The sequence below is a fragment of the Protopterus annectens genome, chromosome 7.part0 (assembly GCF_019279795.1).
Source record: "Protopterus annectens isolate FY-2018-M chromosome 7.part0, PAN1.0, whole genome shotgun sequence".
Classification (NCBI taxonomy): Eukaryota; Metazoa; Chordata; order Ceratodontiformes; family Protopteridae; genus Protopterus; species Protopterus annectens.
Genome location: NC_056739.1, coordinates 528,684,549 through 528,711,281, shown reverse-complemented (window position 1 = coordinate 528,711,281; position 26,733 = coordinate 528,684,549).

Sequence of the window (26,733 nt, the reverse complement as noted above, 5' to 3'; positions counted from 1 at the left end):
TGACCACTCCTGTTCGGTGTCCACTTCTCTGAAGTACAGGCTAACACAGAAGGCCTCTGTCTAATGAAGTTCACAGATAACTGCAAACTAGGAGCCATAGTCAAGTCCCCAAATGATGTGGACATCCTACAGAAGGGCCTCGCTGAGACAGATGCCTTGTGTCAGAGCCATGGCCTCAAGCTCAATGCCAAAATGTGCACTGTCATCCCCTTTGGTAAAAACTCTGTACCCATGAACTACCACATAGGCAGCAATCTACTTATCATCGAATGCGTGATAAGGGACCTTGGGACCCAGATGGACAGTAGTCTCTCCTTTGAAAGTCACATAGCCACAGTAGTCAGGAAGTCCTTCTACATGGCACATCTCATCATAAAAGGGTTCTCATCCAGGAAAACAGAGGTCATTGTTCCCCTCTACTCAACACTCATTAGACCCATTATAGAGTACAACTCCCCTTTTGGAATGTACCTCACAAGACATCTGCAGCAGCTGGAAAGGTCACAGAAGTATCTCACAAAGAGGAATTACTGGTCTCAAACAAATGCACTACACTGACTGCTTCAAAAAACTCCAGCTTTACTCCATAGCATTTTGCCTACTCCAAGGTGATCACTGCCTAACATATAAAGCTATGTCAAACCCAGAGCTGCTGGACATGCTACACCTAAAAAAATCTCAATTCCTCTGAGCTACACGCTCTAGGGACCTAAACCTTGTAACCACAATAAACAAGACATGCTGGTGGGATAGATTCCTGTCCCAGAGACTTCCCCTACTCTGGAACAGGCTACCCATCTATGTCAAGAAAAGTTCTTCATTAGCACTCTTCAAGAAAAATCTTGATGAGTGGATGGGAAATAGGAAATACACCCCGGGGATCACATCTGTTTCTCTGCTCGACAGTGGCACAGGAAAATAACTTTCTTGGGTGGCGTAAGCCAGGGAACCTTGTTGGCAAGGCTTATGTAGGCCCTTGGGTCGATAGCCTAGTACCTACCTATGAACCTATGATAGAAACTTAGCACTTTGCACAAATAAGCTGTCAGTGTTTGCCGACATTCAGACATGCACAAGTATGCAGTGCAAGTGTTAACATGCTGAATAAACTATTTTGAAAAGAAAAAATTCTTAAACTCATATGTCACAAGGAAAATATAATATGTTACTGAACTTTATATGCACTGGCTAATTCATAACAATGACTGACCTTATATGGATCCTGGGATGCTCTGCTTTTGACACATTTGCTTTTTTGTTGTTTTTCCCCCTACTTACTTCTCCTTTGCTTTGTATCAGCAGCCACCAGCTCCTCTTCTAATTCAGTGAGTTTTCCAGACTTCCCTTAGTTCCCACCCCCCAAACTCAATCCAACCCATGACAGGGGCTAATGTGGAGATTGAGGATGCATGTATAGTGCCATACTGCTGCCAGGGAGAATAGCCTAATCCTGTTCAGCCACAGAACCCTTGCTAGTTCCAGAATGGTTGTCTTTGGGAAATGTAAGCATCCTTCCACAACTTCCTGACAAGCTTATCAAGTTCTTAATGATGCATTCTGCACTGAGCCTGGGCAGCCTCCCACTATCCCAGGATGGGCAAAATGGCATTGACCACTCAATCCCATTATTTAGTATTTAGTCCCACCCACTCCCATTCCACTAATCAAACACATTAGGCCTTTATCTCTCTACACCTCAGGTTCAGGTACTTTCAGATAAAGCTTGGTATGTCTTTATGAAGTTATATTCGTTTTGATTTAAAAATGTGAAATCTACAATGAGATAAGTTAAGCAGTGCATTTAAAAAATGTCTCCTTACCTCACCCCACCCTATATAGCTTCCTCTACTGTGTCTCTTTTGAAGGTACACTGCTTCTGTATTCCTTCCGTGTGTGGCATGCGTAAGTATCAATATGTCTTAACAGTAATTATATTGTCACCATCATAATTCATTCTTCTTTATCTGAAATATAAATACAAATTCTTCATATATGTCATATTGTGTTGAGCATTTCCAGATCACTCTAAGTACAACGGGAGAAGACATTTAAGCTTTCATGGTCTTAAAGATAATTATTGTTGAATCATTTGTAAAATCAATATTGCAGAAATGGAATTTTTTTACATATGTAGGAGCTTCTTGTGGCTGTAGCTGACCTGCCTTATAATAACCCAAAGCTAATATCAGTCTAATCTGAGGCAAAATAAAAAAAAAAAAGTCCTTTATGTTTGAACAAATTGTCCTCTTAAATTATTGACAGCTGTCTGACACACATTGGAGATATTTGGTCTAATCTGGTGAGTGCTGTTAATAAAATAACTCCAGAGGTGTTTTTGTGTTATTAGAAAGTAAATAAGTACTATACTTATTTTAACCTTTTTCTGTTTCTTACCTTACAGCATGGTATCAATACTCTACAATGCCATAAAAAAGTTAACCAGTGCCGGAGGGTTTATAGCTTTTTCTTTTGGTATCTTAACTTTTGCCCAATGTTTGTTATACTGTAGATGAATTTTTGTGCTTAAAAATTAGCAGTGTAAAAGATTTTAGAGCTTATTTATTGATTGATGTACATATTTATTTATGCTTTTTGATCCCCCAGGCAATACCTTGGTATCATAATGACTGTTTCCTTTGTAACTGAAATTGTCAGTATACTATGTTTAATGTTATTTATTTAGCTTAAGAGAGAGACTGAATGTTAAGTCACTAAAAGGTTATATACTGTATTAAAAACTAAAAATAAATTAACATAGATAAAATATATATAACAGAGTAGTTTCCGTTGCATGCTTAAATTATACAGATTAAGTATGGATTCTCAAATAATCACAAAAGGAATAATGTTTCTTCTTCTTACTGTAATTGGGTTTGGAGCTAACATTACTGTTCTTTCAACATTTGTTTCTGTGAGGTGCTTGGAAAAAAAATTGGCACATGTGAACGTAATCATCTCAAATTTAATTTTCACAAATTTGATGACTGCATTAACAAGAGGATTACCTCGAATAGTTACTGGATTTGGTTTGACAATTGTATTCAATGATATGGCCTGCCGGGCTTATTTACTTTGCACCAGAGGATTTAGGAATCTTTCTATGACTTTAACATTTCTGCTTAGCTTTTGTCAAACAATATCAATTTCACCAGCGTCGTCCAAATTGTCTTCAGCAAAGCCAAAAATTCCACGATATCTTTCACATGCCATAATGTTGCTGTACATTTTTTGTTATTTTTCTAATGGAGAAGTCCTTTACTATGGAGCTGCTGAAATGAACAACAATATCACAAGATATGGTTTCAACTTACAATTCTGTTCTGTGAATTTCTCTGATTTCTTCTCTTATACACTCTCTGGAGTTCTGCAAGCAGTTAAGGATGCCCTGTTTATAGTGGGAATGACTATTACAAGTTGTCAGACAGCAGTCATACTGTTTTTGCACAATAAGAAAGTGAAAAGCATTCGTAGCTCTGACAGCAGTGTTGGAGATTCAGCAGAAATAAAAGCTGCAAAGGCTGTGGTAACATTGGTTACACTCTATGTTGTTTTTTATGGTGTTGATACAGGCATTTGGGTTTATTCTTTCACTGTTCCAAGAGTGCCTACCTTTATTTCAGATATTCGGACATTTTCTTCCAATATGTATACTACAATGTGTCCATTTGTCGTCCTACTTACGAACCCAAAATTGAAAAATGCAATTTATTGTAAAATTTTCACATAACTTGTAAATTTACTATAATTAAAGATAATAATATACTATCATAAAGTAATTTTATAACTTCACTTACTTAGGTACATGACTTTCTGCTTTAATAGTGGCTCAATGTATATTGTTGTATAGCAAATTTTAGTTATTTAACCACTTTAAACAAATTAAATTCTTACAATATATACAGGATATATTAAGTTTACTAAATCACTTTGTCTACCCAGATGCACAGCTAAATAAAATGAAAATGTTTAACCCTTTGTATCTCTCTCAGATAAATAGAGAGATCATCCCATGGTGACTTTAAAAGTTATTATACATTGTGTGAAATCACTGTTTTAACATTTCATTCTTTGTGGTTATATTGTGAATTCTTGTTTTGATGTCATTTAATGGTTTTAATCATTTGATTCATTGATATATATATATATATATATATATATATATATATATATATATATATATATATATATATATATATATATATATATATATATATATATATATATATTTATATAGATGTATTTATGTATATATGGAATTACGTTGGTCGACAAAACAACAATGTCTATAGCAAGAATGTCAACCGCAAAAGAATGTTGAAAAACAACTCTACATGCCTAAGTTATGGAGAATACATAGGTTCATAGGTTCATAGATGTACTAGGCTAATGGCCTTGGGGACTTTACAAGCCTAGCCATAGGATTACCCTGGCATAGTGCCACCCGACCTTAGTTCCCAGTGCCTCTGTCGAGTACAGCCACTGGTGTTAATCCCAGGGTGAATTTTCGATTTCCCATCCACTCATCAAAGATTTCTCTTGAAGAGGGTCAGCGAGGTGCTCTGCTTGACATGTATTGGAAGTCTGTTCCATAGCATGGGTAGTCTATGGGTTATAAACTTGTCCCTCCAGCATGTTCTGTTAATTGTGTTAATGAGGTTGAAGACTCTGGAGCATGTGGTGTGGAGGTAGTGGGATTTCTTTAGATGTAGCATTTCTAAAAGTGCTGGGTCAGACATGATTTTGTAAGTGAAGCAGAGATTGCCTCTAAGTAGGCGATGTGAGACAGAGATTAGTTGGAGTTTTTTGAGTCTGTCCATATAGGGCAAATGTTTAAGGCCTAGGATCCTCTTTGTGAAGTACATTTGTGGCCTCTACAGTTGTTGCAGGTGTCTAGTGAGGTAATTGCCAAATAGGGTATTGTACAAGATGATTAGCCTAATGAGGGAAGAGTAGAGGGAGACAATTACCTCTTTCCTCCTGGATGAAAAACCCTTAGTAAATGAGATGTGCCACATAGAAGGACTTTCTAACCACAGTGGACATGCGGTGATCAAAAGAGAGGTTGCTGTCAACCTGTGTTCCCAGATCTCTTATAATATCTTCTGTGTTCAGTGAACTACCATCAATGTGGTAATTCATGGGAACTGGGTTTTTCCCAAAGGGGTTGATGACACATTTTTTGGCATTGAACTTAAGGCCATAGTTCTGACACCAGTTGTTGGTCACAGTGAGGCCATTCTGTAGGATGTCATCATCACTTGGGGAGCTAATAATAGCTCCCAACTTGAAATCGTCTGAGAACTTTGTCAGCCAGAGTCCCTTTGTGTTGGCCTGGACTTCAGAGAAGTAGATACCAAACAGCAGAGGATCCAGGACCGAACTCTGTGGGACTCCACTCCTGAATAATCAGCAGTCTGACTTGGAGTCAGCTACTTTCACACTGTGGGTTATATCTGTGACCCAGTTTGCAATCCACCTAGTGATATAGGGGTTGATGCCAAGCTTAGTGAGTTTTTCTATGATTCCTGAGTGGGGAATGGTATCAAAAGCCTTGGCCAGATCAAGGTAGGCTAACAACCTTGCCTTCATCCGCAGCTCTGGTGACTGACTGAAAGAAGTCAACCAAGTTGAGCAGGCATGATCTACCCTTCACAAAACCAAACTGTGTGGGATCCAGAGTTTGCAGAGTCCCTATATCCTTTTTATTAGGTCCATGATGATGCAATCCTTAACTTTACATATCAGACTCATCAGCCTTATGGGCCGATAGTTCCCAGGGTTTGTAGTCACTCCTCCTTTGTGGAGAGGGATGACTGTAGAAGTGCGCCATTTGGCAGGGACAAAGCCTTAGGTGAGGCTTTGAATGAACAGGGCACACAGGTGAGGTGCCAGTTCACTCTGTAGTTCATGTAGAATACAACCAGGGATATTGTCAGGTCCCATAGAAGCTATATTCTTGGCCTTGGACAGTGCTGTTTTAACCTCTGCAGCAGTAATACTGGGTGGCTGGCAATCTACTGGTATTGTGATTGGTCCTTGGGGGGGTGAGTGGGTTAAAGTTGGCATTGAATCTGTTGGCCAGTATACTGGCAATATCTGTTGGCTTGGTATAGGAGGTACCATTGTGCAGTAGCTCAGAGCAAATCTGGGTATTGCCACGGAGATTCATTATATAACTATAGAAAGCCTTGTGGTTGTCTTTACTATCTACTGCAATTCTGTTTTCATACCTAGCTTTAGAGGATTTGATGAGGGATCTCAACTTTTTGTTGAGGCAGATAAGGGAGTTTTTCCGGTCTTGAGACTTCACCTTATTCCACATCAGTTTCCTCCTTCTGTTGTAGAGTTCGTTTATGGCAGCGGACCACCAGATTGGCTTCCTTTTTTTGGAGGAGAGTGTCTTGGTTCTATCGGGTATGGTGAGATCTGTGCATTTGTGTATGTGTTGTACAGTGCATTGGTGTATGTTTCTGCAATCATGCAACTTTTCTCCATTTGCATGGATGCCGTGAAGTTAGCCACCTCTGTTTTTAGGATCTCAAAGTTAGCTTTGGAGGAGTTTTTCATGGTGGTTACCTTTGCTGGGGGTGGGGGGTGGGATTGATGTGGATTTCCAAGGTGATTAGTTTGTGGTCGGATCTAACCAGGGAGGAGCTGACTATTGGTGTAGAGTAATGGTCACCCATGTTAGGAATGACCAGATCAAAGATGTTGCTACCTCTAGTGGGGGTAAGAACGAGCTGGTCCAGTGCACTGGAATTAATGAACTCCAGGAAACATTGGGCGAGTGTATTGGTATATGAGTAGTTTACCCTGTTAATAGAGGGGTAGTTTAAGTCACCTAGTAAACGAGTGTTAGGTTGGACCCTAATATTCTCCAGGGTGCTTAGGAATGCTTTTGGACATGGTTGGGGACCTATAGCAGGCTATGACCTGAATCTCTGTCTTACCCAATGTTAGCTGCACCTGAAGTATCTCTGATGTGTTATGTTGGCCTACGAGTCTAGAGGTGTGCGCATCCTTTATGAATATGGGAAAACCACCTCCTTTGGAGCTTTGGTCTAAGTTCTGGGGCCAAAACGTGTAGAATGAGTTATAGCCTGGTAGTGCAGGGGTGCTTTCTGTTGCCTTGAACCAGGTGTCTGTTACAGCACAAATGTCAATGTTTTCCATTTTAAGGAGTGCTTATGATGCATTGCATCATGGTGTAATTTTTGCATCTGTTCTTATCTCTCTGCACAATAATTGTGTCAGGCAGGAGTGCCTTAGCCAAGGGTATTACAAATATCACACTGTGCTCCAACATTTGTAACACCACACACATCTGCACATGGGATGCATAACAATTAGAATACTGAAGTGCACAATTCCCTTCAAGGGTCCTCTACCTTGTATATGTGTTATGCCTATTTCTTTGATGTACACAATTAATACACAGGTCAATGTTAACAATGATGGGATGGGTTTGATTCTTGCAAAAATCAGATTGTGGCTTCTGAGCCATTCCTATTTTTCAATGCATATAGATGGAATGTATGCTCTGCAAATATCCCATAATGTATATATATATATATATATATATATATATATATATATATATATATATATATATATATATATCCCATAATGTATATACTGTCCTTGCAAACTGTCATCTAAGCTCAGTATGTCAATTACATTCACGTCATGTCATTCCCCTGTATTACAATGTATACGTGTCACATGCTATAATATCATGTCTACTTCTATTTACCTATATTTGCTTAACAAGCATGACCACCATTAATAATTATGGCATTTGTATTGCAAAATTTTATTATTACAAAATTGTCTTTGTGACATATGCACCTTCCTATCAATTATTGTACTAGATTTTGAACATTTATCCCCCCTTCTTGCACATTTTTGTATACATTGCTTTAATTTCTGTGCAGATTGTCTTAGTACACTTTTCCTGTATGGTAACCCATGTGTTGTAGTTGCCCTTGCCATTTACCCTCCCCCCTTACTAATGTCTGTATTCATATGCTTCATTTACATGCACATTGCACTCGGTGTACATTTCCTTCCTGATACAGTTTACATTATTTGCCCTGTGGAGATCATCCTGCTGTCCACTCAAGCTTGTTTGTTTACTGTGTGTGCTTGTGCTGCTCAACATATTTTCCTGGCCACCTACACTGTTAGTGGCCACAAAATCGTTCTTGCATTCATGTAAGTGTGATGACCAGCATGCATATGTAATTAGAGCTGCAGCTCATCATGCTAACACATAAACGCTGTGCAGGTGCCAGTACATGATGAATCCCTGCCTCCAGCATTACATACATTGCACAGTTCCTGTCTTCTCTTAAACTTCACTCCTCCTGAACATTATTCTGCATGTATCGTTCCCACAAATTCAATGTATTTCCATGCAGTTTGTTCCTTCTCTTATATAAAACTCTCACTTCCAGTTATTTTATTTCTTTAACAGTATGTAATACTTCATTTACTGGCTTAGATTTTGATTTCCATTTTTAGAAATTACATTTTTAGAGCAAATACCACTTAAAGCCTTGCAATTTCTATGCAGTTCAGATCCTGTGTTCCAACTCAAAAGAGTAATTTCCTTAGTTACAGCAATTTGCTCTCCCAATATTTCTGACAGTGTACTCCGTAGAGTAGTTTAGGCAATGTCAAGGGGAGTTTTCAGTCATGTGTACAACATAAGCTGCTATTAAAAATGGGATAATTAGTAGGCCATATAAAATATTGCATGATAACTATATGAATCAGTCAGAAGAGGTTAACGATTGGGAAAAGAATGGAAAAGCAATTTACAAAAGAACAATAGAAGGACATATATATGGCTCCCAAGTATGCAACAAAGTCCAGAAGGTTTAGGATTTTTGCTTAGAATTATTTCAACAGGTATTTTTATAGCTATGGCAGCTAGGAAAACTGGAGGTTTGATGGTAAAGAAAGATATAACTGGAAACAAGTTTTCTGGGAGTGGCATTTTTTGGTAGCTTTTATATTCTATTCAAAGTCTTATCAAAACATGTAATAGGAAATTAGCTTTAAGATCAGTAGATGACTGCATATGACATGAGCAGACAGCATTCAAATTCTGTTTCTTAAGTCACCTTGTAGGGGACATATTAAAGTACAGTTCTGTGAAATATGTTTTTCTAACTGGATTTTTGAACGGCGTAATATATCTGATTGAAACTTATAAAGCTTTAAACATATTTCTTCAGGTATCATAGAATAAAAACACTGTAATTCAATTACATGAGTCTAATTATCAAGAAATGTGGAAAATACATAAATATAGCTGCAAGTATAGAAAATTCCTGGAACAACCTCATGTCAATCATGATTCGATTTAGAAATGGTTGAGAAGGGAATTTAAGACAAAAGATAAAAGGTTAATATTGGCAGCCCAGAAAAGTGGGCCATGCAGATGCTGGTTTATAAAGTCAATTGCACATGCTGGAGAAACAGACAAAAAGCAATTTTGTTAAACAGAACTGGAAACAGCACATCTTGTTGCTGGCTGTGATGCATTAACGGCAGACGGCCTGTATACTGAAAGACATAATAATATGGCAAGACTACTGCGATCAGGGTTGCCAGATGTCCCTATTTGGGCGGGACTGTCCCGAGATCAGCAGCCTGATCCCGAGTCCCGCCCTGCCGGTTTAAATCCCGGCCAGCCTCCACTTTGTTTGTTTTTTTTTTTTGATTGTCCCGTATACCTGGCATACGGGCCAATCAAAAATTGCTAAACACGGAGCTTCTTGTGTTCTGCATTAAACACGAGAAGCTCCATGTTTAGCGATTTTTGATTGGCCCATATGCCGCATACGGCCAATCAAAATCGCTAAACACGGAGCTACTTGTGTTGAATGCAGAACTGCAATGCATTAAACACGAGAAGCTCCGTGTTTAGTGCAGAGCTACTGGGTGAGCTCAGTTCTTTAATGTGGAACTCTGTTCCGCATTAAAGACCTTTTTTTTTGGTCTTCAGTTGCCGAAGACCTTTTTCTTTTTTTTTGGTCCTCACTTGCTGTGAGAGACCTTCTTTTTTTTTGTCCCTAGCTGGGGGGCTGGAAATCTGGCAACCCTGACTGCGATGGAGATTATGTAAACATTTCAAAACTGAAGTAGCTGAAAAGCATTGAAAATGTGAGCCACAAAAAATTAGAGTGATTCTGTTTGTATTACATGGGATCACCCATTACCAACAGTTTTAAAAATCGATAAGAGAAAACCAGATCTAGTAGTCCATGACAAGAAGATGAACATAGCTTTGATCACTGAAATTGCTACACCCTGTGATTACAGTGTCTTACATACAGAGAAACACCAAGTCATAAAATACCAGGATTTGCAGGCCAAAATGAGGGCAGTGAGGAAGAAGGATAACCAGACAGTTCCAATAGTAGGAGGAGCAATGGGTCTCATAAAAACAAATTTACAGTCATATTTAGATATGCTACTGATGCATGTGAATCTGTTTAAATTTCAGAATGAGTCAGTTCTGGGCACATTGCAGGTGTTGCTCAGAGCAATTTTGGCTAACATCAAAGATTGAAACAAATACTAATTTCACAATCATTAATCATATTGTGACTCAGGAATGGGGTTAATTCCCATAATGGTACTAGAAACCCAAACAACTTGGAGAAATTAAATCCAGTGATGGACATTATGTGACTTGTTGGGTTTTTGCAAGTGAATTCCCTAATTAATTTTCATATTGTTATGATGTGTCACTCCAGCAGCATTGTTAATCAGTTTTGAGGACATTGTGTGCTATTGTGCCTTTACATGACCATGAAAGTGTTTTTTTTTTTTTTGTTGACTTTTGACATAAGATTTCATCTCAGTGTGAAGTTTCCTTAACACTCCAGTAAAGGTTATTTCTCAGCAGGTTTTTGCTCCAGCCTACGCTTTATTTACATGCTTTTTCAAGCTCTATCTCTTAATTGTATCACAGTAAGAGTTATATATGCATTAAGTAAAAGTAAAAATAAAAATGTTTGAAACTACTCATATCCAAGAGAAATTATAAAAAAATGCACATATGAAACACGAGAACTATCAACCACTGCATATTAAAGGTAGTGCATAATGTTGGCCTTCCTGTTTAATTGGTTCATCATCTCTTGGATCATGAAATGTGTTTGCCTATTTTAGTTTTTGTGTCCTCTTCAGTATGTAGATATTGTAACTTAACACGTATTTGCCCTTTCTCCAGGGCAGATATTGTCTATGGAAGCCTGTCCAGGTGGAGTTTTTCTGAACTTTAGCATTGGCAGGATACCTAGCCTAGGTGAAAATGATGTATTTGGGTGGGGAGCATTTAAGGCATGTGAGGTGAAGGTCATACCCTCTTACCCTCTTTGTTTGGGTATTTTGCTAGATAAGCAATATGTTAGTACCTATGTGACCATGCCAGTCCGAGTGGTAGCAGCAGAGATGAGTTAAGGCTGGTGGATTATAAGAAAGGGAGACAGGTATTCCTCCTTAGCTCGATGTTGCTAAGCTGCTTAGTCAGTAGAACACAGAGGTAGGACTGGTGAGTGAGTGGATTCCAGCAGTTATAAGATTTGAGGATGCACAAAGAGCTGGTGCAATAATTAGTGTGCAGTAGTGCTTTTCCATTCAGGTAGGAGGTCAGTGGTAGGCTGAGTTATCTGATGGCTATGCAAAAGAAAAAAAATAGTAGATTAGGAAGTAGCTGTTAGAAGAAGGTGCAGCCTGTGAGCAGACCCAGCTGGGAGGGTCAAGATAAGGGTACAAGTCCTTTGGGTTTAAATAAAAGAAATACACAAAATTAATACTTCTTGCTGTCATACCTGACACTCCATCAAAGTTTGGGGCACTGACATTCAGGCTTGTCCATGGAGTCCAGGATATCAAAGAAAATAAAAGAGAGAGAGAGAAAACAAATCAAAAGAGGAAGGTAAATTATCACATCATGCAGCTCCAGAAGTACGTTGACTGTTCAGCCATAGGCTATGAACTGAGAGGGAACATGTCTGGCATTACTGCAATGTGGGCTGCATCATTTTATCCATCAAAAAATGAAGGGTGATGGCTTATTGAACCATATTTTGAGTCTTCAACATAAAAGCATACCATCGGTAACCATTTGAAATGTCAGGACCTGCTAGATTGAGTCCCATAATTTGGAGACTGAATGGCTGAAAGATTGGATTTGTATATACTAAGTCTGAGATGCCATTTCTCATAATATTCCTTGTTCTCTAAGTTATGTCAGTGTTATAGTCAGTATATACAAGTTTGAAGGTGTGAGGGAGATTGCCCTCACTGAAAAAGGAGTTTTAAGGAGAAGAGCGATTTTTGACGTGCTGTTCTCCTGTGTTTTCATTCTTTTTTATTCTGCATTTTTACACTTAGCATTTTGAGTGCCAACAAGGGGTTGGGAGGGTGGCCTAATTGTTAAGGTGTTTGCCTTGCAAGCACAAGGTGCAGGGTTTGAATCTCACAAAGGATAATTGGCTAGGCTTAAAATGGCTTGCAAAGGCAGTTAGCTTAGTATGAATCTATGAACCTATGAACATTTCAGCAGGGAGCCATACCTTCCAATTGTCCAGTATTTTGCAGAATGTCTAGATTTTACTTCATAGTTTTGCTCAGTCTCTCATAAAATTTGTGGATTGGCAAATGAGGGACACCATAAATTCTTACCAGGAATAGCGCCCACAACCCTGCTGGAAATGGGAAGTCATTACTAAGTGCAGTCTTGGATATTTACTGACATATTTATAGCATTACATTGGAATGAAATGGCTAGGCTTGAAATGATCCCTGGGTCAATACCCTAGTAATCACCTATGATCTTATGATCACTAAACAGTGACCCAGAATTGAGTTTTAGACCTTATATATTTAAAAAGTGTGATAGGATGAAATTGGTTATTCTAGCAACTTCCCAAGTTCATAAGATCAATGAAAACAAATGTACCTGATTTTAGGCCTTAACTCTCCCATTATTTTGGCTGTGTCCAGATTCTTGCACTAAGAGGTTGAGAGATATGCACAGGACCTAACACATTCAGTGGGCTCGTTCTTTTACTGGTCCAGGTTGAGAGGATGGTGCCCAGGATTCCTCATGTTTGGCTGTCTTCAAAAAAATGGCAGTTATGGCTGGTTGGAGATGATTATAATGACAGACTCATGATCCTGAGTTTCATGTTCTTCACAATATGTAGGTGAATGCGATGCATGTTATTTTATAATCTGTCAAAGCCTGGATTAGCAGTAGTCAATATCTGTCTCTTCTTCTCCCCTATTAACTCAGGATACACAGGATTCTTGTGATAAAAAGGAGAGAGAGGTTTATTATGAATTATATAGCTACTTAATTAAAAAAAGAGACAGAGGGAGAAGAAAACATTTGATAAAGGCTGGCTGCTCACTCATGGTAAACAAAAACAAAAGTGATAGCAAAAATGAAGGGGAGGTCATGGTGAATGAGCACGTAGACAAGGTCATAACGCAGCTTAAACAGTTTTAATTTAGACCCAGTGGTCATTTTAGATGTTGCCTCTCTAACTTATATAAACAGCGAAAGGAAGAGGAGAAGAGAGAGGAGCTATCATAATCAGTCAAAGGGTCAAATGTCAAGGAGCCATAGTTCTCCATGATGTATGCGTCATACAGGGCAGATGCATTCTGGCATGGGAAGAAGATTTTGATTGGTCAGAATTTTGAATATGTCCAATTTGTCTCATATTTGGCCACTTTCCTTCATATATAAATATATAATAATGATACTAATAATAATAATAATCTGTGTTGGTCCAGGCAAATCATTTAGATAGTGGGTGTTGACTAATGAAAGTCAATTGGCTGGGCAAAACATTTTACTTTAACCATAATCCCGAGTGATTGCCAATTTCAGGATGAGGCAGTGGACTCACTTGCCACATGGTAGTAATGCTGTGTTTTACAATTGTTATGTAGTAAATGGTTGCTTATTTGGTTGTTTAAAATAAGTCAGTTTCTGAGAGATAGTTCAGTATTATAGATCATAATAAATTAAGTTGTGGGAAGAATTCAGCTGCTGAGGAACAGGTAAATGGTATGTTTTCCCTGCGTCACTTGGAGTGGTGTAAATATAAACTATGCAGAACTAATGGTATTAGCTGCCTATACACACACTCGTGCATGTGTGCACACATGAGTGTGCAATCATGCCCACACACACACACACACACACACACACACACACACACACGCACACACACGCACACACACACACACACACACACACACACACACACACACACACACACACACACACACACACACACACACACACACACACACACACACACACACACACACACACAAACATATGGTATGGTATTTATATAAAAAAGAAAAGAGAGGTGTGGGGAGTGTTCAGCACTAGGAGAGTTATTTGCAGAGGAACAGAAGTTGAAAGTAGATATGGTGGGCCATGGGATATGGCTCAGTGGGTGATGTGGTTTAAGAAGACATAGGAAGGGAAGGATTTGTTGGGTTATATGGTAGCAATGTTGTTATTTGTATTTCAGGATGTTGTCAGTCACCTAGTTAAGGAAGAGGTATGAGGCCACTGCAGCACAGGAAGACATTTTTTCCCAGGAATTATCCGACTAACAACAGTGGCAGGAACATAAGGCTCCCATAAGACAGGGAAAATGGGGACCCCATAATGAGATGGTCAGGATCCAGGACCTCACAGCAACAATGGCTGCCCCACAGAGAAGGAAGCTGGTTAAGTTCAAAGTATAGGGATTGGCATGGGTTTTGTTTATTTGATGGTGGTAGCTCAGGAAAAGGACCTAAAAGGAGAAACTCAGTTGTTAAGGGGTAGAAATGCTAGATTATGGTATGATCAGAGTTTTTAAAAATTAGAGGCAGTAGACAAGTCTCTTTATTGCAAATACAGGCATGCAGACATCTGGCTAAGGATTATGACTGGTAGGGTAGATGGGCAGCAAGTAAGGTTTCGATTTACTAGGTATATAATGCAAGTAGATGCAATTGGATAGTTTGTAGGTTCTTGAATGTGTGTTCAGTTGGTGGCAGACTACACAATGGGCTTGGGTGTTGGTAAAGAAAGCAAAGGCAAGGGGTCAAGGGGCCCTTGGTAGTGAATGATGCTAGCATAGGGGTATAGGCAGTGGAGATGCAGCTAAGAGGGTAGAGTAGCTTTGTGAGTGCAAAAGGTGCAACACCCATTTATGGAATGGACAGGTGATTGGCCTTTACACTGCCATATTAGAACTGATAACTTGATAATGAGGCCACAGTTTTATCCTGATAAAGGCATAGATGGGGATTTTCCTTTAAGTCAGCAGTGAAGGGTACTGATCAGGTCTGCAATCATCTGTAAGGACAATGAGAACATAGTGCAGCTTCTGCTGGCTATGGAGGTGATGGCATGCTGGAGATTAGGTCCCTCAAGTTTTCTTTTTGAGAGTTTCGTGTTTCACTGACAGTTTTATTTCTTATAAATATGTTGAGCAAATACCAACTCATTTATCACATCTCATTCCCAGATGTTTTTTCAGTGAATGTCACTGATACCTGAGTGACATTGGGTTAGCTCTTCACTTACTACCTATCAGGAAAGAGGACTGATCCATGTTGGAGATGTCTGTCTGGGTGGTAAATTTTATTTTGATAAAATCATGCCCATGTGTTTCACTGTTGCTTGTGCAACTTTTGACAAATTCATATCAGCATTGTAAAGGATATAGGAACATGTGGTGGTGAGTTTTATGAAGGCAGTGCAGTATTTAGACATTTTGTATTGATTAGTGAAAGGTGAAGGGAGTTCTAGAAGGTATGCAAAGATTATAGGAACTGTGTCATGAACTGGGAGTGAAAATTAATTAGGAAGATACAGCTAAGGTGCTGACATTTTTAGGTTTAGACATTGATGTATCCAGTGGGTTATATCATTTACTTGAGGACAAATTGTTTAAATTGCAGTCTAAGACAAGAGGCATGCTGGGACAGGAGCATACCTCTTAAGCTGTTAGAGCAAGAAATCTGGACAAAGCCATACATAATGAGGAACAAAGGCCCAAAAATAGGGACAATTTTTAAATATTGCTCTTACAAATTTAAAAAGTTGATTGCTTTGTAGATTTTGCATTTTCATGGCCATTCTGGAGTATTAAGTCTGAAACTCAAATGCCTGTCATTGTTTTCTGACTTTAATCTTTAATGACTTACCAATGATTTGCCAGAAAACCAAAATTTTATGAAAAAACAAACCAAAGATTTGAGGCAAAAATGTAGCCATTCTGCAAAAATTTGTACAGTTGAGAAGTATGTCAAGAAGAAAGCTAAGGTCAAAGATGTGTTGAAGTTGTTTGGGCTGCTGAATTTTACTTGTCAAGTAGTTGGCTCTGGTAGGTCAGTTAGCAGGCTGTAGGTGACTGGGCTTAGAAAAGGTAGGAAAAGGCTCCACAGTGTCATATGGAATCAGTTTTTGGTACACTTTAAAGGGGTGCTATATGGCAGGATGAAAAGATTTCTACAAATGAGCTCCAATTATATACGGATGTAGCAGTTAGTCTTAGGATAGGTGCTTACTTTAAGGGTAAGTGTTTTGTGACAGTTTGGCCATAGGCCGGGCCCTTAATGTTAAGAAAGGACATAGAATCTTTGAAGCTGATGCCTGTCTGGGCAGCATCAATGGTATGGCATAAGGAGCTAAGCAAAACGGTTGTGTTTTCATTCAGATAATGAGCAGTTAGTCCAAGTTTTAATGAAAAGATCAGCAAAATCAATGAAAGTTCAGATATTGCTGAGAAACTGGAGATGCATTCTCTTTAGTTTGTTATTGTGTTTTGCTAAGTATTTGCTAGGCAAATTAAATACTCTTGCAGAAGGTCTGTCTCATTTTCAACTTTGCAGGTTTTGGGCATTAACATCAGGTTTATCAGAGTTGCCAGCGAATTTGCCAAAGAAAGCCTAGGAAATTGGCAAGCTATACCAATGGGCTTGGTGCAGCAGCAATGGGTTAAATCTATTAAGAAGATGTATGTCTACTTTGAAGTCATTTGGTGCTTTTGTTAGTGAGTTACCACATAATGAATGTAATTAGTAAGGTTGGTGCCATATTATCTGATGAACACGGGGAAGTTAGGTGAGTCTGTATGTTCATTTAGGGTTCATTTGATAGCTTTGAGCAAGGTGTGTGAGCTGTTGGAGACAACTAACTTTACAAAGCACTGAACAGCAAGGAGAATGCTGAGAGGTTGGGAGGTGGGCAGTAGTTGATAGAAGGTTACTCCCCTGTAGGTGGCTGTTAAGATTTGTGTTGTTTTGAAAGTTTTGTATGTCATGTCTCCTTCTTTTGGGAAACATGGTTTGTGGGCTTCTTTGGCTGTTCTTGTCTATGCAGTGTCTTTCAAAATTAGTGGATTGTGTTCTTTAATGGGGTACATTTGTTCAATGCATGTTGAAGTGGTACTAATCTGGTTGACCAAATGTAAGACTGATCAAGTTAGAGTGATCAGTAGGTGGCTTTGGAGAGACAGAATGATGCGTTGCTATGCCAGGCAAAGTCAGTATTTGTTTGGAGGAAGGTGGCTCAGTTTCCCAAGTATGGCTTAGTTTGATTTTTAGATTTTTGGGTGGTAGTCTGGTTCAGTCTAGGCGGTTTGATATAATACTGAAGAGGGTGTTGCAGTGTTGAGGAGTGGCAGAAGATAAATATTCTTCACGTTCATTTCAGATTGGCAGGGTGTATGATTTAGAGGCTGTGGGCAGTTCCATTGAAGTTATTAAAGGAAATGGTATATGAACATTTAAGGCTTTTAGTATTTATATAAGGCAGCCAAGGTAATATTGTGGTGTCTGTGCTAAATTGTTAATGCTAAGTAGAGTGATTTTAATAAATAAATTGTGTATCATGTCAGTTGTATTTTTGTTTTCCTGAGCACAGGAAAATTTTGACTATTGGTTATTGCTATATTTGATTATTGGTTACTGTTATGCACTTTGGAATGCAAAGAGAGCATCAGCAAGACAGTGACAAATCTGCTTCAGCCTCAGTTCAGATAGCTGGGATGTCTTTCGGTAAGGACAAAGAGGTATGGGGTGGCACCAACATTTACCTGTGGTGGATGGTTTTGCATAATAGGTGATTTTTTCAAGGTATTTATTGTTCATCTTGGAGGTAATGATTTGGGCAGGTACCCTAACTGTAGCCTTTTCACTAGATTATCAGACACTTTTTAAGTTGTAGGAAAGATTTCCAGGGATTGTCATTATGTGGTCACTAACTATTCCCAGACTTGTTTCGAGGGGACAAGTAAACACAGGATCAGTACCAGCACTCCAAACTTTTATTTTCTGTTACAGCAATTCACCTTCAAGGATCAAAGTAACATTGGACAAAACCACTCTTTATATGCCCATGCAAACAAGCAATCAATCAAAAATTAAAAAAAAAATATATATATATATATATATATATATATATATATATATATATATATAGACACACACACACACAGAGATATATATATATATATATATATATATATATATATATATATATATATATATATATATATATATATATATATATATATATATACATATACATATATAATGTTTTTAGCTAAATTTATTAAGAGACTTTTTTTAGAATATTGACTTATGCAGGAATGTATTTAATGAGGTGCAAATATCTAATTGGATTTGTGATTGCTTGATTGATTGCTTGCTTGTATGGGCATATAAACAGTGGTTTTGTGCAATGTTACTTTGATGCTTGAAGATGAATTGCTGAGGTACCAGGTCGCTGTAACTGAAAATAAAAGTTTAGAGTGCTGGTTTGTTTGGAGGGGAGCAATTAAGTTCTTAGCTTTTGGAACAGCAAATATATTCATTAGGGAGCCTAGGGAAGCTTATTCATTAAGTTTTTTGTGTGACTGAACAAAGGCATTTTGCGGACAGAGATTAGGTCTGGCATAGAGAGGAAGGAATACAGCTATGTGATCTCTGGGTTTATTTGATGTTCATATGGCATTATTTATTGCTTGATTTTTGTGAAGCAATTTTTGTAAACTGAAAGGTAGGTAGGTTTGAGTTAAAGGGAAAAGAGGTGAACAGGCTGCTTGTGAGCAATCTGGTTGGCTATTTAGATCAGGTGGCTCCCAACTTTTTCTTGATAATGGCAGGTATGGCAGTGCTATGAATGAGTGATGTCATACACTGCACCATTGAGTGAAGTGGTTGTAGCTGAGTGGGTAGTCAGTGACACATTTTGGTAGGGTCAGTGGTATGGGAACACTGCCATTCCCCTTTGTGAACTACACTTGCTTTGTATGTTTAATATGATGTTTAGTATTTTGGATTTGCTTTACTAGTATTCCACAACTTCAGTTTTATTAATGTAGAAAATCAATTGTTTATTTACTGACCTGGCAAAATAATAAAATGATTACATTGCAACTTTTGGTGAAGTCATTGTGTCAGAGTGTGGTTCATGGACCAAAAGATTCAAACATTCAGCAATAAGACACATATTTGTGAGCGTAAACTATTGAAACATATTTTCCTGTAGAAATAAATTAGAGAGAATACTCTTGAATCTTAAATAATTATATGCAAAATGTAAAATATGGTGAGAAGTTAGCTTTATTAAACTTCATCTTCTTTCTTCTTTTGGCTTTTCCCAGTTAGGGGTTGCCACACTGGAACGTTGGCCCGCTAATGCTTGGCAATTGATTTTTACTGTGCCGAGGTGTCAGCCCGATGACCAACATTCAATGAAAGCACGACCATTCACGCATGTCTTTCGAACACCACTTGACTGTGGGGAGGACATGCAGACTCCACACAGAAGGCGCTCCAGCCGAGAATTGAATGGGAGAACCTCTTGCTGTGAGGCGACAATGCTACCACTGCACCCTAGCTTTATTAAACTAATAAACTTATTTTCCATTTATGCATATTCATTGACAAGTCCAAAGATAAGGTACTTTATGCCATGTTGTGTGCAGTGTTTTTTTTCAGGTATTCATAAAAACAAAATTCACACGTTATACAGTGGCAAACACTGTTGCCTCTCTATAGTTGTCTCTTGAGTCTGTTTACCAGATTGGATGCCCCCAGTGTAGAATCTGTCTGTCCTCTCTGTGTCCACATAGTTGTTTTATTTGTTTTAGGACTCAGTTTCATTCATTCCATATCCCAAAGACATGCTACAGGTAACCTATCAATTCACCAGACTATCGGTAGGTTTATGTATGTGTGCACACTTGCATGCTCACCTGCACGCATGCATATGTGTGTCTGTATGTCTGTCTGTGTAATCTGCAATAGACTATTCATTACTAGTTTCTCTGTCTTATAGGTACCATTTTTTCCATGAACCTGAATTGTATAAAGTGTGAATCAGACATTGAATGAATGAATGAATGAATGAATGAATGAATGAATTCATTACTGCAATGCTAGAAGTCTAAATCTCAAAATGCACTCACTCGAGGCACTCCTTAAAATGGAGAACATCGATATCTGTGCAGTGACTAAGACCTGGTTCTAGGCTCCAGAGAGCACGCCTGCACTACCAGGCTATAACTCATACCACACTTTTTGGCCATGTAACCTGGATTGAAACACCAAAGGCAGAGGTGTGTCCATATTCATTAAGGATATCCACACCTCTAGGCTAGTTGCTCAGCATAATGCATCCAAGGTTATCTAAGTGCAACTAACTCTGGGCAAAACTGCAATCCAAATTGTAGCTTGTTACAGATCCCACACCATGTCCCAGGATTCCCACTCCTCTTTTCTTGATGTACTGGAAAATATTAGGGTTCAACCAAACACCCTAATAATGGGCGACTTCAACTACCCCTCCATTAACTGGGAAAACTACTCAGGTACCAACTCCTTAGCTCAACGATTTCTGGAATTCATAAACTCCAATGTCCTGGATCAACTTATCCACACCCCCACCAAGAGCAAAAATATCCTAGACCTAGTCATTATCAACATGAGCGACCGGTATTCTACACCTGAAGTCAACACCTCGTTGGTCTGATCCGACCATAAGCTAATCACCCTTGATACCCACATCCCACCCCCACCCCCCATTAAGGAAACCACAGTAAAAATTTCTATAAAACCAACGTTATACTTCTTAAGACAGAAGTGGTGAACTTCATGACACCCATGCAGATGGATAATACAGTTACAACTGCTGAATCCTACACAAATGCACTCTATAAGCACTTACACGAGTGCATGGATCGTGCGCTATCCCAAACAGAACCAAGATGCTATCCTCCAACAAAAGGAAGCCAATCTGGTGGTCCCCTGCCATAAACAGAAGGAAGAAACTGTTGCAAAAGAGAGTAAAATCCCATGAGTGGAGGAGCTCCCTGGTTAGCCTCAGTAAGAAGCTGAGATCCCTTATAAGATCCTCCAAAGCTAGCTATGAAAACAAAATTGCCACTAATTCCAAGGACAACCACAAAGCATTCTATAGCTATGTCAAGAATCTCAATGGCAACACCCAGATTTGCTCTGAGTTACAGCACAAAGGCAAGAAAATTACAGAACCAACTGATATTGCCAACATCCTGGCAGACTAACTTTACCCCCCTCTTACCACATAATGGGTCCATATCTATACAGGAATAATGCAGAGTCCCTGTAATCACAACTACGCAGGTAAAAGCTACACTGTCTAAAGCTAAAAACACAGCATCCATGGGACCGGACAACATCCCAGGCTGCATTTTACATGAACTTCAGAATGAGCTGGCTCCCCACTTAAGCAGCATGTTCAATAATAGCCTCACATCAGGCGTTGTGCCCACTGAATGGCGCACAGCAACAGATATCCCACTCCACAAAGGGGGAGTCACCAGTGATCCCAGGAACTATCGACCTATTAGCCTGATAAGCCTGGTCTGCAAGGCTATGGAGAGTATCATCATGGAACTCATAATCAAAGACATTGGTGACCTACAAACTCTGGATCCCACAAGGTTCAGGTTTGTGAAAGGCAGATCATGCCTCCTGAACCTGATCAACTTCTTTGAGGCAGTCACCAAAGCCGTAGATGAGGGTAAGGTGGTTCACACAGCCTATCTTGACCTCGCCAAGGCTTTCGACAACATGACCCATTCTGGAATTATAGCTAAACTCACTAAACTAGGCATAAATCCTTACGTCACAAGATGGGTTGCCAACTGGGTCACTGACAGAACCCACACTGTAAAAGTTGCAGACTCCAAATCTGACCTCAAAGCAGTGACAAATGGAGTACCACAGGGTTCTGTCCTGGGACCACTCCTGTTTGGTATCTACTTCTCTGAAGTACAGCCTAACACAGAAGGCCTCCGGCTAATGAAGTTCGCAGATGACTGCAAACTAGGAGCCATAGTCAAGTCCCCAAATGATGTGGACATCCTACAGAAGGGCCTCGCTGACACAGATGCCTGGTGTCAGAGCCATGGCCTCAAGCTCAATGCCAAAAAGTGCACTGTCATCCCCTTTGGTAAAAACTCTTTGGGGGTGGGGAAGAAGGGGAAATAGTGGTAGTGGAAAACACCAATGGTATTGTAACAGAATACAGAGGTTTTAAGATCTTTAATTACATGACATGTATTCTAGGAAAGCAGCATTTCAACCTTTTTTCGAAGGGATTTAAGTCTGTTAAGTCTAACTATGGGGATCTAGCTAACCTTTTGGTGGACTTCAAATTATATTTTAGAAAATTAAATTTATATATGATATGTAAGAAGACTGTGGTAGAGAATTGCACTGTTAACAGGGTTTGACTAGAACTACCACTTTTAACACACCTCTACACCCGGCTTTAATTCTTTTTGAAAAAATAGTTACAGACGAAGTTTATGAAGTATACACAAAGAACAGAAGGAATGAGGGGTATCATAATGTTAGTGTGGTTGAAGAAAAACTAATTCAGGATTTGCAGGCACAGGGAGATTTTCGTATTATGAAGCCTGACAAAGGTGGGGGGGTTGTGTTGTATGGCAACGAAGAATACAAAAATGCCTTAACCAACATTTTGCTAGATGCTAACACGTACTCCCCCGTCTCCATCAATGAAATACATATTGTATGCAGAAGAATTGATTCTCTTTTAGAAGAGCACTTGGTGGAGAACAGGACTGACAATAAAACTTATTGAGACAACTTCACCCCATTATTCCTAACTTCTTTGGGGTTCCTAAAGTACACAAATCTATACTAGAACCTCCTTTTAGGCCTATTGTTTCAGCTAGAAATTCCAAGACCCATCCTTTAGCGGTATATGTAGATCATTACACCAAAGACGTTGTTGCCAAAACTGAACATCCGATTAAATAAAGATTCTTGGTAATTTCTTAGTAAATTGACTAGTGATTTGTGGACAGAACACTGTATTTTTCTCACTATAAATGTTAAAGATCTATTTACGTGCATTCCATGCTATGAGGGAGGTGAATTTTTTAGTGACAGTGTTAACAAACATTTTTCTTTATCTAAGGACCACATTTCTTTAATTCTTGAGCTTATGGAAGTCATACTTGACAACAATTACATAGGCTTCCAGGGGGAATATTTCCAACAAGTGAGTGGAGTAGCTATGGAGGCAGCCTGTGCCCCTGTGTATGTGAACTTAGTGATGTTAGAATGGGAGAACAGGTATGTGTTCAACAGTATCTTCCAAAACAACATCAAGTTATATCTCAGATTTCTTGACGATATTTTTGTGATTTGGGAAGGTACCAAGGAGAGCATAGAGTTGTTTATGAAATATTTGAACAACATACTGATTTTCTCTCTTTCACCCACACTTGTGGTGGTCAGTGTTAATTATCTCGATATCACTATTTCCAAGACTCCCTATGGATTTAAATCTAAGATTTATCGTAAGGAAACTTGGTGCAACAGCTATTTGCATTACGCAAGTCACCATCCACCATTTCAAAAAATAAGTCTTATCAAGGGGCAAGCTGTTAGAATAGCCAGGGTGACTTCTGAATTTCATGACTTGTTGAAGGAATTTATTTTTCTGGGTAAAAAATTTGTGGAAAGAGGCTATCCCAGAGAACTAGTATGTGAAATATTGGAAGATGTATATAGGGGATGCTGTATGAAATATAAAGCATTGCTAGGACAACCCTTTACCACAGTTGTAGAACAAAACACTGGGGAAAGTTTTCAAGGGGCCTGTGTCATTGAGTTCAATTTGTTCACTGATTATTTTACCCAAATAGTCAGAGACAATTGGAGTATGCTTAAGACTAACAAAGATTTGTACGAAGCAGTAGGAACCAATCCCACTTTTATTTTTAAGACAGGAAGGAATTTTGAAAGGTTATTTGAAAATGTGGAGAACTATGTTAAAATCAAAAAGGCAACCAGTTCTTGTGGAAGGTGCAGCCAATGTCCATACATTTATAAGGAAGATTGCATCCACTTGCACAATGGACTAAATAGTGTAGTTAAATTTTGTATGGGCAATTGCAACACCAAGATGTTGGTCTATTTGGCTGCATGTGTGGAGTGCTCAGCATTCTACATAGGAAAAACTGAGAGAGCTTTTAAGGATAGAATTTATGAGCACTTGTATGACATAAGGACTGGAAAAGGCACTAGTGCCTTGTTTAAACATTCACTTTCATGTCTGTCTTTTAGTGATTTTAAATTTGGCATCATTGATGTTGTTAAATATAACACTAGGGTCGGGGATATGAAAAATGTATTGTTGAATATGGAATTGAAATGGCAATTGAGGTTGAAGTCTAACATCCCCCCTGGCCTCAACAAATATGTGAATATCAAACCAGTACTTACAGCTAAGGCTGTAAGAGTTTGATACACACATTTTACATTCATTAAAATATATATATATATTTTTTTTTTGGGGGGGGGACACCAATACTTATTATAAACCTTTATTACAAACCTTTATCATTTGTTTTTCCTTGTATCATAGTTTAGTGTTTCTACACACAAATGTATTACAGTATGATGATTTTTATATGTCTTAAATTTGTGTAATTGGAGTGTGGTGCTTTAAATTCTAATTGAAAGTAATTATGACTGTTATATATAGTATGTGTAGCACTTGTGCAGTTTTATCTGAAGAAGTCTTGTAGAGAGACAAAAGCGCTCATCTGTGGATTTGTGGATTGATATAAACATTTTTTTTTGCTTTTACTGGTGGCCTGGACATTAGTTTGTTTTTGTTTTGGTGAACTTTTACATTTGTGCAAGTATTAGTGGGTCTTTCGGTTCCAGTTGCTGCCTGTAATAACTTTTGTGGAAGTTTTTTTGCACCAGTGCTACCCTGATGGATGATTCATCCAGCGACTCTACTATCATTGAACATGCTGAACTTTTCAGCCCTGCTTGTTTGGCTAAAACGCAACATAAAGTTGCAAAGGTTCATGAGGAAATGGCTGTGTTAAAAGGTGACTTAACCAGGCTTATTGATTTTCTCAGCCTAAAAGAGCCACTAGATGGAGCTCAATTACCTTGTTCTAAGCCTCCCAGTACATCGGAAGCTTGAGTGGTACTCTCTACGTCGTTTCCACGCTCAGATGCGGTGAGCAATGGAGGGATTCAGATGGAAGTAAGAGGCGGTCAGCAAGGACTTGGGCACACTAATGGAGGTTATTTTGGGGCTACGAACACATCTACACACGCAAATAATGCTCCGATGGATTACCGCGGCCATTTGGTTCAGCAGATACATAACAAATCTAAAGGTACTGTTCTTTCAATGCAAAACTCCAATAAAAACGACAATTTGGTTCATATGAACTCTGTAGACACGGAGGTTTTTGTTTCTCAGAACTCTGAACATTCTGTGTGCTTTAAAGACATTATGGAAAGGAATTTTGAATTTAATGCTTCTCTTTCTGTCAATAACACTAACCAAAAGGTTTATGGACATGGTAATGACTCGTTCGATGCACCCATTTTTAAGGATATGATTTTTGCATTTGAAAAAAAGTTGTTTAAATACAAATGTTTGCAAATACACAGTTGTTACCTGCACTGTTGTATTAGTCACAAATTAGTCCCACGAGGACTTAGAATGTATAAATATCCATTTGGTATTGAATACTCTGAGACAACATTGCAGGATTTTCATGTTTTTTTTGATGAGTGTGGGTTGGGATTGATTTAAAAGTTAATTAAATATAATTACATAACTTTGGTTAAGTTGTTTAATGAAATCAATAGATTGAACGAGGACATTTTGAATGATTTATTGTTTAATGAATATGAGCAGTTATATAAAAATATTCTACATAGAATTGATGGTAGGATACACAACATCTTTGTTAAGAAGCAGAAAAAATTAATGAGAGACCAGCAGCAATACCATATTGGTAAAGTATACCCAGATCCCTTTAACAACCTCAAACACAAAAACAGGGTAAAGGAGAATGTCTATATTAACCAGCTAGACATCACTAACACATATGGGGAGCAAAGAGCATATACTAATGACAGGGGTAATACTGGTACCACCCACAGACCTCTTGATGAATTGGATTCATTTTCCGAACCTCAAGACCATTTTTTAGTACACAGGAGGCCGGAACAGCTGGCCAACAAAGCCAGATACCCCTCGGACCCAGGTCACCCATCCAGTTACTACGGGACCAACTACGGATGGAAGAAGGTGGGGAAGAAGGGGAAATAGTGGTAGTTGAA